A 13,211-nucleotide genomic window follows, 5' to 3' on the forward strand; every position below is an offset into this window, starting at 1 on the left:
TTAAGATTCCCTGCATGAAAAAGCCAGAATGTATCTACCTGTAATTTTGTAGACTTAGTACACACTGGATGGGCTCCTCTGTCTGCAAACGTCACCCACTTATGTGAAAAGAGTTATCACCAGTTTTAGACTCCCCATTATAATCAATGGAACAAAGCAGACTTTGGATTTAAGAGATCAGATTGGCCTCAAATAATGAATTGAACCTGATACACAGTAGATCCAAAAAGAGAGTGAGCTGCTTCCAAACTCTACAGATACAGTACTTGGAGAATCTTGTGATAGCAGAACACCTCTATCATCAACAACAATAATAAATTTCTATTTGTATCCCGCTCTCCCTGGCCAAAGCCGGGCTCAGAGTGGCTAACAACAAATACCATCATATTTACATGCAAATGCCGCTACAGTGTTGAAATGTTTTTCATCAAATCATACTCGACACAATTTCCATCAACAAAATCATCTTTAGTTTAACATTATGTGAGTCTCTGTAGATGTTTCAAAGCCTGCTGAGAAACTAGGATTCCCAGACTACATCCAGATAAGGGGCCTAGTTCCTCCACAGCCACCATAGTGAAGGGATGCCTTTTTACACATGAGAAGGCCTAAGAGTCTATTCCCCACCCCCACCTTCAAGCTCTTCGCCTGTACAGAGACATCTAGAGGTCTGCACAGATAAACTCTCAAATACCCTCAGTGATGACATTTGTACCTTTGCATTTCATTAGATGTGTTCCGAACAAGTGAAAGTTTTAAATGGGGCGAAGCATGCTCTGCCATCATCTCAGTAAGCTTTCTTTCCACCCACTAATTACTCTGGTAACACAAGGATGCATACAGCATGTACATCTCTACAATGACTATGAAGCTTGTGTCCTAAAGTAGCAGACATCCTTCTCTGACTTGCTACATTGTATCTCTTGTTATAACAGTTTTTTGTGTTCCTTTCACAAGGGAGGGGGAAGAAGCTGAACTCCTAATATATCATATAAAAGAAAACCCCCGACAAAAACACGAATGAGTAGTGCTTTTAAAAATATGAGACTCTAATAATACACCTTTTTTAAACGGACAGTAGAGAGCAGCACAATGATGTTCAGGAGATGCATTATGAAAATGACAGATTGCAAACCAAGATCATCCCTAAGTATATATCGGTTTAGGCTCAGAGCTGAGCACAGTTGCAAACAATAAAGGCTTTGTGTTTTTCCCCCCTGATTTGGACTTAGAATTCCTTCTGCGTACTATTGAAATCAGAAAAATTGCTTGACTATCTGATGTGCAATTACCTTATGAACAGCCCCAGGGAACTACCAAAGCATCTGCAACATTGCTGGGCATAATAGTAAACACAGAAGAAGAAACAGATTTTTGTGGGCTGTCACAATAACATGACATTGTGTATAGCTATAATGGAACGATGGGAACTATTACTCAGTCACAAAACAAACTCCATTTCCATCACACATGCAGCTTTCCACCAGGAACGCTGAATCCTGGTTGCTATTATTTTTTAAGCACACAATCATATATTCTCCCCCCACCTCTCTCCTGTGCTTTTTAGTGGGGAGCAGAAGTAATTATAAGGACAAGGGTGATCTTCATAGGGGTTTATAAGCAAGAGCACAGGAAAAAGAAGCCTGTCTTATAAAAGAATGCAAACTGTCTAATAAAGAATGCATGTCAGAAAGCTGGAAGGAAGCTTTTCCACTGTTGGGTTTAAAGAGATGAGCAGCGAAACTTCCTTCTTTTATGTATCAGGAGGGAGCATGGAGAACGCAAGACAAGTTGGAGATGAGTGCGGGATGAATGCCGCTGTCAATGCCTGGAGAATCTGTGCCTTGTAATGAAGTGGGAAAATAATGAGGAGCTTGAAGCATTTTTCCTCACCAGAGCAATTACAGGGGACCCTTCCCCCCCCCATCATGCCTACACGGAGGAGCCAGCAGTCCAAGGAGGCAGAAATAGAGCATCCACCGCCTCCTCTCTCTCCACAACTCCCAGTTGCTACCTCCTGACAGATAAGCGGGGGGGGGGGGGGGCTATTATTCCTGCACGGTTCTTTGCCAATTTGTAGGATGGGTGCCCTGCAGAAAACTTGCCTCGCCACTCCGCAGGGCTGCACGTGGGGGCCACCCGCCGCCTTGAAGCAAAGTAGGAATAGGAAAGGGGAGGCAGCTTTCGCGTTGGAGAGGTGAGGAACCCACCAGCATTCAGCGAATGGAGCAAACCCAAAAGCCAACCCATTGGGGGCGGGGGGGGGGGAGAAGAGGTTCCTCTGCTCTAACATTGCCTCCCCGCGCGCGCACACACACCATGGAGCCCCCACGCGCGCACGTGTCCCACTTTGTTTTCATCCGGAAGGGTCGGAAAGAGGACGGCACCTGTTCTCGGGACGAACGGAGAGAGAACACGCGCTCCGCGGAAGCTGCGCGCGGAGGGGGGAGCGGGGCTCTCGACTTCGACGAGGCGCCCCCCGAGGCGCGTGCAAGGGAAGCCCCGGCGCCTCCGAGGGCGCTGCTCCCCGCGCCGAGGCGCACGCGCAGCCTTCGCCCCCAGCGGCCCCACCCCCTTTGGCGCCCGCCGCCTCGCACCCGACTCACCTCGCCGGGCCGAGCCCTCCCGCCCGCGCATGGTCGGAGACTGAGGCGGCTGCTGCCCGCCGCCCGCCCGCCCGCTCGCTCGCTCTCCGCTCGCCTCTCTCTTTCTCTCCCGCGCTCTCCGTCCCCAGCTCAGCCCGCGCGCGGCTCCGCCAGCTCCTCCATCCCCCTCCGCTGCTCGCTGGGTGCATCCGCCCCCTGCCGCCTTTGCCCTCTCAGGCCCCCGACGACGCGGTTAAGCTGAGGCCAGCCGGAGAGAGCGAGCGAGCGAGGGAGGGAGGGAGGGAGGGAGGGGGAGGCCAAGGAGGAGAGGAAGGGTCGCTGGCTGCCGCTGCCGCCGCCGCCGTCGCTGCTGCTGCTGCTAACGCCGCCTCCTCCCCCTCGGAGAGACGCGAGGGAGACGCGGAGTGGGGGGTGGGGAGAGGATTTAGCGCCTGGATGATGGTGATGATGAGGAGGATGATGATTTCTGAAGCGGCGTGAGGGTGTCCTCGGCGTGTAAGAAAAACAAGATGGGGGCGGGGAGAGAGAAAGCCACGCTGGGTTCTCCTCACGCGACTCGCGGGCTCCCTGGTCCAGGGAAGGAGGCATGCCTGGCACGGCGAGAAACGAGGTTCCCCTCACGCGCCCCTCTTCTCGCTCCACGCCCCTCCATCTCCACGCGCCAGCCGGGAGACTTCGCGCGCTCGGGGAGGAAAGCACCTATCGAAGTGGAAGAGAAACTTTGCGAGGACGAGGCTCTCTCGTTACCATGTTACCCCCCCCCCCCCGCGCGCGCACTTTTCCATAGGAACAGGGCGCGAGGGGTGAAAGAAAGAAAGAAAGAAAGAAAGAAAGAAAGAAAGAAAGAGGGGGTCGTCCTGAGGAAAGCCTGGAGACCCAATTCAGACTTTTCGCCAATATCTGCTTACAGCCAAATACTGTCACATCCCTCCTCACGAACGTTTGCACTTCTGTATCTTTTTTCTTTTTTTAACTGATTGCAGGAGGAGAGCTGTTATAATTACACCGGGGGGGGGGGGGCAACCCCCACTTTAATTTGCCAATTTCATTAAATGATGGTGTTCAAGAGAGATGCGGGGAAATTATATATAGTTACAGGCATTCTGCGCCTCAGAAAGAACCAGCCGTGTACTGTAAATCCAGAGTTTCCTTGCAATTAGATTATTCAAATGCACGCATACACGCAGAGAGAGCGCGTGCCTGCAATTCACTGCTTCCTCTCTCGCAAAGGCTCGCTCTGACTGGGTCTGGAATAGAAACCTCCCTCAAGAAATCTGGTTGGACCCTGAAGTTCTGGCATCCCGTTTTAGGGCACCAAATCCCCAACCAAGGATGCACAGGGTTGTTGTTTTTTCGCACTTCGTTCCATCCATTTCATGCCCCTGCACCTTTTGCATGCTCCTTAATAGCATGTCAGCCATTTTTCATTAATAAGTCATTGTGAGGAAGGATAAATCTCGAGTGGAATGGTGCACTGTCTAAAACCTACGGAAAATAGGTCGTTTCTTTGGAAGTGAGTTTTTTTGCTCCTGCTCATGTTCAGGTTGCTGGCTTCTCTCTCTCTCTCTCTCTTCCCTCCTTCCCTAGAAAACACCATCATAATAACAAATAATGTGATGGGGCAGTTGCTGATGTGCCCCCCCCTTCCTCGTGGCTTCTCTCAGTCACCCATGAAAATTTAATGAGGCATTTAGGGCTGCTACCTCCAGAGTCAATGAGCTGAGCATATGTAGTCTAATGCACTTGCTGCTGAGGCAATAGGTCTACTGCAAGCAGCTCAGAAGTCATCCAGACGCTATCTTCTTGACACAAAATTCACGACCCATTAAACCTATTCTGTGATAGCAGCTTCTCTCCACAAATATCACCCTGTCCATAATAGAGACGGAGGCATTCCACACAGTTTCCTGATGAAAGAGCCTGTATTAAAATCAAAGAAAGCATAGTTGTAGAAGAAGTGGCTGTTTCACAGAGATGCTTGCCTCTGGAGATGTTATAGGAAGTTTGTTTATTGGACTTCTTCACGTGCTGTTCTTCTTCCTTGCAAGAGGCAGGTTAGGGTGCAGTCCAAAGTAAATCTCTGATGCACTGCACTGGGCATCTTCCCCTTGAGTGAACGCTAGCAGAGCTCCTCACTCTGCCTGCTAAAGTGCGGGAAGCCGGATTTACTATCCATGGACTTCCTGGTAGTGGCAGTCTGTGAATGTCCCACCCACCCATGAGTCAGACAGTGGCTGAGTTAGCCCCACTGCCATCATCTGATGGTACCAGGCCTGATTTGAGCCCAGTCTCTACGTCAGCTCCAGGCTAGTGGGCTTCTGTCTGCCCCATCTCCTGCCTTCCACCCCAGCAAGTATGAGCAACTGTGGCTCCACCATTTCTTCACATCCCAGATGCCGCTACCTGGCTGGGATACAAATTGCTCTGCCAGTCTGAGAAAGAATGACTTAGCCTAAGCACCAAGTGAGTTTCATGGCTCTAATCACTACCATCCTGCCCTGATCTAGCCACTGTGATCCATGTGATTGTTACCTCCAGGCTTGCTTATTGTAACTTGCTCTATGCAGGGCTGCCCATGAAGCTGACCCAGAAACTCCAGCGGGTGCAGAATGCTGTGGCAAGGCTACTTACAGGGTCCTCACTGCAGGACCGCATCCATCCAGTGCTACACCAGCTGCGCTGGCTCCCGGTGGAGTACAGGGTCAGGTTTAAGGTGCTGGTTTTAACCTTTAAAGCCATATATGACCTGGGACCCTTGTACTTATGGGACCACCTCTCCTGGTACACCCCGCAGAAGACCTTGGAATAACATCTTGGAGTTCCTGGGCCTCAAGTACGTTAGACTGGCCTTTTTGGCCTGGCCCCAGTCTGGTGGAACGCTCTGTCGCAAGAGACCAGGGCCCTGCAGGACTTGACATCTTTCTGCAGGGCCTGCAAGACGGAGCTGTTCCGCCAGGCCTTTGGTCAGGGCCCAGTCTGACCCCCCTCCTCTTACAAGACCCTGCATATAAGTGGCCTCTCTAACTCTTCTCACTGGCTCATACAAATAGCCGAGCCTGGTGAGTACTTAGGGTTTCCAATCCCTATAGTTATAATTTGTGGGTAGCCATCTGATCTTCAATTTGATTTTAATCTGATTTTAAGCTGTATTTCAGTTGATTGCTGAACTTTATATTTTAATGTATTATATATTTTGATGTTAGCCACTCTGAGCCTGGCTCTGGCCAGGAGGGGGCCAGATAACAATAACAATAATAAATTATTAATCATCATCATCACAATAGCTTTTTCTTAAGCCTATTCATTTTAATTGGATTGTGTTGGGTTGTGAGCATGAACTGTAAGCCTTAAGTTTTAACGAAGGTTTTGAACAGCCTTCCAAGTCTGCACCCCAAGTTATGTCTTCTGCATAGGTAACAGCCTCATGCAATGGTGTGGATACACAATGAAGATTTATGAAATTTATAAAATTCAAATTTATGAAAGGGTTTTTTAAAAACCCACAGAAAACTTTGAATGAGAAGTGTCAATTTGATATCTAGTGCTGGAATTTATTGATTCAAGTCACACTTCTAAAATATTTTTTAAAAAGTATAAAAGAGCAAAATTGCTCACAAGGCTTCAATATGAATGCAAATGAATATGCTGTAATTATACTGTGCAATTTTCTATTAAAAAAATAAAAAAATTGAACAGACCTGAAAAGTAATTTGAATTGCAATTCTTCATTGTACCCTTTCATTATGCAAGAGTTACCATAAGCAATCTGTTCCAATTTAATGCAAAATATTTTTAGTTCATAACTTTACGTTGAAGGTAATTGAATGAGGACATTTATATGCTCATGGATCTTTCTCAAGCAAGTAGAATCAAGCAGGCACTACTCTTGTGCAAACCCTATGAATCTGACAGCGCAATATATGAATGTTTATTCAGAAGCCTGTCATATTTCATCCAAATAATGTACTTTCAAGTAAACTGAACAGCCACAGTGTACCTTTGGTAGGAGAACCACATGGTAGATTGTGAGGTAAGTGATCAATATTTACCAAAGTGACAGAATCACAGAACTCTAAATCTGGAAGGGACCCCAAAAGGTCATCTAGTTCAAACCCTGCAATGCAGAAATCTCAGCCAACAGCCATCCAAACTCTGCTAAAAAACCTCCATGGAAGGAGAGTCCACAATCTCCTGAGGGAAACTGTTCCATAGGCCTTGCCTGGGGAGGGGCAGGGGGCAGCTGCTCCTCTAAATTGATAAAAATCAATACACTTCTGAGATTCTACCCCACCCCCCTACAAAAGCCTGCCCACCCCCAACAAAAATGCTGGCTACACTCATGGACTGTTCCCCTGTCAAACAGCTCTTATTGTCAGAAAGTTCTTCCTGGTGTTTAGTTGGAATCACCTTTCTTGTAACTTGAAGCTATTGGTTCGAGTCCTATCTTCCAGGGCAGGAGAAAACAAGCTTGCTCCATATGAAAGCCCTTAGATATTTGAAGATAGATATCATATCTCCTCAGTCTCCTCTTTTCCAGGCTTAACATACCCAACTCCTTTAATTGTTGCTCATAAGGCTTGGTTTCCAGACCCTTTATCATCTTGGTTCCCCTCCTCTGCACACGTTTCGGCTTGTCAACATCCTTCTTCAACTGTGGTGCCCAGAACTGGACACATTACTCCAGGTGCAGTCTGACCAAGGCAGATTACAGTGGTACTATTACATTTCTTGATTGGGACATTATACTTCTGTTGATATAGCCTAGAATAGAATTAGCTTTTTTTGTTGCTGCATCACACTGTAACTTGTGCTCTACTAAGACCCCTAGATCCTTTTGCGTGTCAAGACCCCAAGGCCACCCCCCCACTGATGAATAAAACACAGGGACACAGATATTAGGTTAATAGTTAGTGGGGAAATTTAGGCCACAACTTTATTGGTTACAGAATGTGAGCGGTATTGGCTTAGGCACTGGAATTGACCCAACTATATCTGACTCTGGCCTGCCATGCAGGGAGTCTTGTAAGGGTCAACCACCAGTAGGAGGAGCACTGTCAATGTGAATCAACTCACGCTCACCCCTGGGTTCCCGATGGTGCTGTGGCATGGCCCTAGCCCCTCCACAGGCTTCGGACAAGATCCACAACCCCAGATTCCTTTAACAGAATACCCTTAACATTGGAGGGGCAGGTGATAGCCACACCTCCCCTCCCCCAACATAAGTTCAACCAATGTCTAACCACAAAACCTTACAAAGAAGGGGGAGTAAAGACTGCTAACTGAAGAGATCTCTGATAAATAAGACGGGTCGGAGGAACAGGAATAAATCATGAGAAGACACACCAAGGCTCGGTATGTTTGGCAATGGGACTGGATGGGGGGGGGGGGACTTTCCTTTCTTTTCTCTATGTGATTAACCAAGAATCCCCCCCCCCCCAAGTCATAAGTCAGAAATGCCGTTTAAATGACTTAAGCTGTGGATTTAAGACTGTGTGGAGATAATTTTCTAACCAAAGCATGTTTTAAGAAGATCGTGGAAAGCATTAGAGCTTTGGAATGACGCAGCAAAAAATAGCGTTGCCATATTGGCAAGTTCTGTCGAAAGACTTATGTCTGGGAGGAGGAACAGATCTGTTTTCATATTGTGGGTGAGCTTCCTCAGAGGGACAAAAGAGCGACAGTTTTGCGAGACTAATGATGGAAAGAGTGCTGTTATCTATGAAAGTGATGATATATGGAAACCATCTTGATATGATGATTAGACGAACGGAAAAATTCACACAGGATTATAATTGGTGTTTACCTACTTAAGGAGATTATCAGAAGAGATCATAAAGAAAAAAAGAAAAAATATACAAACAAGATGAGATGTGGAAACAGCAAGATAGGACTGGATAGAATTATGAACATTATTTGGACAGATTTGTGGATATTAACGCAGCAGCAAGAAGATGATTGGAATCCCCCTTCGGAACTTGAAATATGGGTCCCCTCAACAAAAATTTAAAATTCGGCTTTGTAATTCGGAATTTATGTGATGTGATTTGATTTGATTGGTCGGTTAATAAAAATTATTTGTAAAAAAACCAACCACAAAAGCTTACAAAGTTGTGATGAATGCTACGAGGTAGGTGAAAACCAAATGGCCCAACCCAATTTGCCAAGTGGAAAAATTCCTACCAGGCCCCTCAACGGTGACCAACTGAGGTCCATAGCAAGGCCAGTGTCAGTACCTGAAAATAGGGAGGTCAGGGCGGGAGATCAGCAAACTGAGCCAGAAGGGAGCTCCCTGGCTCACACCGAGGCTTAAATGGTCCCAGCCATGCCCCCCAACCAGCCGGATTGGCTGTCGGAGCTATGACATGGCTGGGACCACCAAATGATGAGGGACGCAGTCCCACCAACCCCAGAAAGGAGTGGGTGGCCGTGTAGACCAACCGCAACTCCTCCCCACCTGGAAGTACTCACATGTACTACTGGCAAGCCAGGTGTCCCCCATATATATTTGTACATCTGGTTCTTCCTGCATAAGTGCAGAACTTTACACTTGTCCCTATTGAAATTCATTTTGTTAGTTTTGGCCCAGTTCTCCATTTGATTAAGGTAATCTTGTACAGTGGTACCTTGGAAATCAAACAGAATCCATTCTGAAAGTCCATTTGACTTCCAAAACGTTCGGAAGTAACGTAAGCTGCATTGGATGTTCGGGTTCCAAAGAACGTTCGCAAACTGGAACACTCACTTCTGGGTTTTCGACATTTGGGAACCAAAACCAACTCACAAGGCATTCATCAACCAAGGTATGACTGTATTATTATTATTATTATTATTATTATTATTATTATTATATTTCATATACCGCCCTATACCCACAGGTCTGTCTTCTGTGGCATTAGTTATCCCTCTCAGTTATCAGCCACTAACATGTACACACTAAGGATTCTTCATTTTCTCTGACCCTGTGTGAACAGCAACAGTGTTATTTCACAGAGCACTCCTGCTTGCCTTAAGTACCTCACTTGCTTACTTTGATTTGCCAGTGTCACAACTTGAACAGCAATGGGCAACTAAGGTGCATAGAGAACTTCTGCTGTTTACACTGAGAAAGAAACAGTTAAGAATCTATTCTGTCCCTTTGCCTCTGACTCTGCTTAGCAAACATCAACTGAGGTATATAAATGTGTTTGTGAGCATGGAAAGGAAAGGTTCTTAGGATCAGGTCAGGGCAGTTGGTTATGCTTTGGGTGGCTGGTTTTGGTCCCTCCACGCTTAGTCTATCCCTTCCGTCTATAGAGACATTTTTATTTCAGCAAGCGGTTGATTTATTGGTCCCTTAATCTTTATATATTGTTCTTATATTGTGTTTTTATTAATGACTGTTTTGGTGGCTTTCTGACAGCATTTTATTTGATGTATTTTGATGGCTTCGAGTGCTTTAAGTCATTGTGATTTTAATCTTCAAGGAAGAATAGAACTGTATTAAATATTTAAACCAACAAAAATGCACCAGATGCACCAGGGAAAAAGTGGCGATATAGACTGGCTAAGTAAAGAGCATCCTTTGATGCTTGAAACTACTCTACACACACACCACACACACACAGACTTAGAAAAGTGCAATAGAGCTATTAGCAGCTTCACGATTCCATATCTTGTCTTTCATTCCCAAACTCCCAATTTATCTCCACTCAGAAAGGAGCCTAGCATTTTTCTCAGGCTTTGTGTCAACTAGGCTCAACTGTCGCAGATTCACTGAGGTGTAAATGAAAACTCAAGATTTCCCCAGTGGTGGTGGTAAGCCAGGTAGTGCTGTGTTTTAAAGCTGAACACACATCCTTCGAGATGCGTTCAGGTGACATTAAGTATGTAGATCTTAACTGCAGGTGTATGGTGTGCAACAGTGTGGACATTTGATGGGTGCAATAGTCTTGCACTTCCAGAATTAAAACCAAACTTTAGAATGGTGGCCTATGTGAGTCAAAGTAGATTCACTGGGATTAATGGTCATAGTAGAATCATAGAACTGTAGAATTGCAAGGGACCACAATGGTCATCTAGTCAAACCCCCTGCAATGCAGGAACCTTTTGCCCCACATGGGTCTTGAACCACAAACCTGAGATTAAGAGTCTCATGATTTACCAACTGAGCTATCCATGACTAACATAGGTGCAGTGATTTCAATGGGTCTACTCTTGAGTGCCACTTAGTTGGCTGCAACCCTTAGAATTCATAATTGATTGATTGATTGAGCTAGCGCTTCATCAGGACTTTTTAACATGAAGCTTTAAATATCTGAATCATCAGTGGAAATCTGGGCTGAGTGGTAACTGATCACACATTCCCTGTTCAGGGTTTTCAACATTCTTGAAAACTGCCTAGAAATGTGCAAATGATTGAGTATCTCATGCCCCACTCCAGGGCACTTTGAAGCCAACTTAAATAAGTAATTATTTGTAAAGATTTCATTGTGGAAGCAGTTAAACTGCAAGTGTATTCCCACTTCCCATATTTAAGGTATGGAGTACTAGTGGCTGGTGGGTCAGCTTCTCATGTTGTGAGCTTACTGTGACCTTGGAAAATCCAACCATAGTCAAAGTTGATGCATTCCTAGTGACACAAAAACTTAACACTCACTCTGGGGTGCTGCTATTGTAAGATCACTTTGGAGAAAGTTATTTGAAGAATGAGGCTTTTTCTTTCAGTATTATATAATGCAACATTTTCCAAAGATGTCTGGCATCACAATCCTTTTTGTTTTTTATTTTACTACATTCGATCTTAAGCCCTTATAAATAAGCAGAACAATCATTGCAGGGCTGGATTGGCAGCCTGGCTGAAGGCAGGGGTCAAGAAAAGCTTTAACATGTTTCTTTCCTGTCAACAAATTTAATATATGTTCATTTTCTTTTGCATTTTCGTGCCTTTGTCTATTTAACTGTAGCTCTTTTTTGAGCTGGATCTCTCTAAGATTTAACGTTTCTGCAGTGACTGGCACAAGAAGCCTACTCTGAATCTGGGCTGTCTGTAACACAAAGACTAAACAATCCAAGCTGCAGTGGTAGCATTTTTCAAATTATTCCCATTAACTCTGGCTTGCTTTACCTTTTACCTTACCCAAACACTATACATGGAGCATTTCATATCAAAATTGTGAGTTATAGGTAAGGTAAAGGATCCCTGGATGGTTAAGTCCAGTTGAATTCCACTATGGGGTGCAGCACCCATCTCTGCTTTCAGGCTGAGAGAGCCAGCATTTATCCACAGACTGCTTTCCAGATCATGTGGCTAGCATGACTAAACCACTTCTGGTGCATGGAATACATGGTGAGTGCCAGAGTACACAGAAACATGGTTTACCTTCCCACCACAGCAGTACCTATTTATCTACTTGCGTTGGTATGCTTTTGAATTGCTAGGTTGGCAAGAGCTGGGACAAAGCAATGGAAGCTCACCGCATCATACAGATTTGAACCGCCAACCTTACGATTGACAAGCCCAAGAGGCTCAGTGGTTTAGACCACAGAGAATCTGCACAGCACTCAGTACTTCAACTGCACTTTATTATTTGTTAGCTATTTATTTATTATGAATTTAATCCTAAGAAGGCTTCTGCTAAATGGATAATTATGAATAGGACAAAGATCCAAAAGAGGATTCCACAGACTAAAGGTAGGTAACCCCCTAGAACAGATTTTTTGGGGAGGAGGGCACAAGGGGTTGTGGGAAGTAGAGGGAATAGGTGAAAATCCCCTTGTCCATTTTTGGCTGGTGAGAACTTAAAGGTTAATCCCAGCAAAACAGTGGCACTGTGGCTGAGTAGTTCCTGTGTTTGAGAAACCCACTGACCATGTTGACTGGGGCTCATTGGGAATTACAGTCATTCAACATCTGGGGGGCATTAGGTTGGGGAAGTTATGGTGTCTGGTGGCCTTATTTATTTGATGGATGCCTCATCAAAGCATTTTAGTCATCTTACCAAAAAAAAAAAAAAAAGACTAAAAACGTAGCAATAAAAGTATACTACAATGAAACTACAAATTTTAGACACAAGCACTAGAACTTTTTATTAAGGAAAAGACTGCTATGGCAGGACTTGATGCATGACATCCCTGCCATTATCCCTACTGGGATGTCAACCCTACTCTGAGGTTAAAATACCACCTACTGAATAACCAAGAAAACTTCTTGAGCTTTTCAGTGCTCCTCTGAGATCTCCCATCCAATTACTGACCAGATCCAAACATGGTTAGCTTATCAGATCTGACAAGAGCAGAGCCCAGGGTAGAATGGCTACTTAAACATTTATTTGTGTCAATGACACATTTAAAACCCGCTACTCTGTCTAAATATTTTAAAGCAAAATATGAAGAGGGAAAATTGCATATGACACAAGTGGAAGCAGAAGCCAATCTATTGCTAAAGGAGAACAATTGTCAGTTTGAATGATTGTGTCTTTCATGGGCACAAAATGAGAGGGCTGCTATTCTTCATAAGACTTGTTTCATTATGCACCTTGTTTTTGTTTTAGAAAGCTTTGCCCAAGGCATTTTACTTACATCATTACAACCACCATTATTTTAGATCTCTCTAACTCCCAGTCCCAA

At 45.1% G+C, this 13,211-nt stretch overlaps 1 protein-coding gene across 4 annotated transcripts in view; it reads right to left on the reverse strand.

Moving 5' to 3' along the window:
- The window catches only part of DAB1 (DAB adaptor protein 1), a 644,236-nt gene that overhangs the window by 187,364 nt on the left and 443,661 nt on the right, over positions 1-13,211 (reverse strand). For 2 of the 4 annotated variants that reach the window (XM_081011793.1, XM_081011792.1), the window contains exon 1: positions 2,607-3,183. The exons of the other annotated variants lie outside the window; for them this stretch is intronic. The gene's annotated coding sequence lies outside the window, so the exon portion shown is untranslated. Of the gene's footprint in view, positions 1-2,606; positions 3,184-13,211 lie in introns of those variants that run through there. 4 annotated transcript variants of the gene reach the window in all.

The sequence above is a fragment of the Podarcis pityusensis genome (assembly GCF_964106645.2).
Source record: "Podarcis pityusensis genome assembly, chromosome: 6".
NCBI lineage: Eukaryota > Metazoa > Chordata > Lepidosauria > Squamata > Lacertidae > Podarcis > Podarcis pityusensis.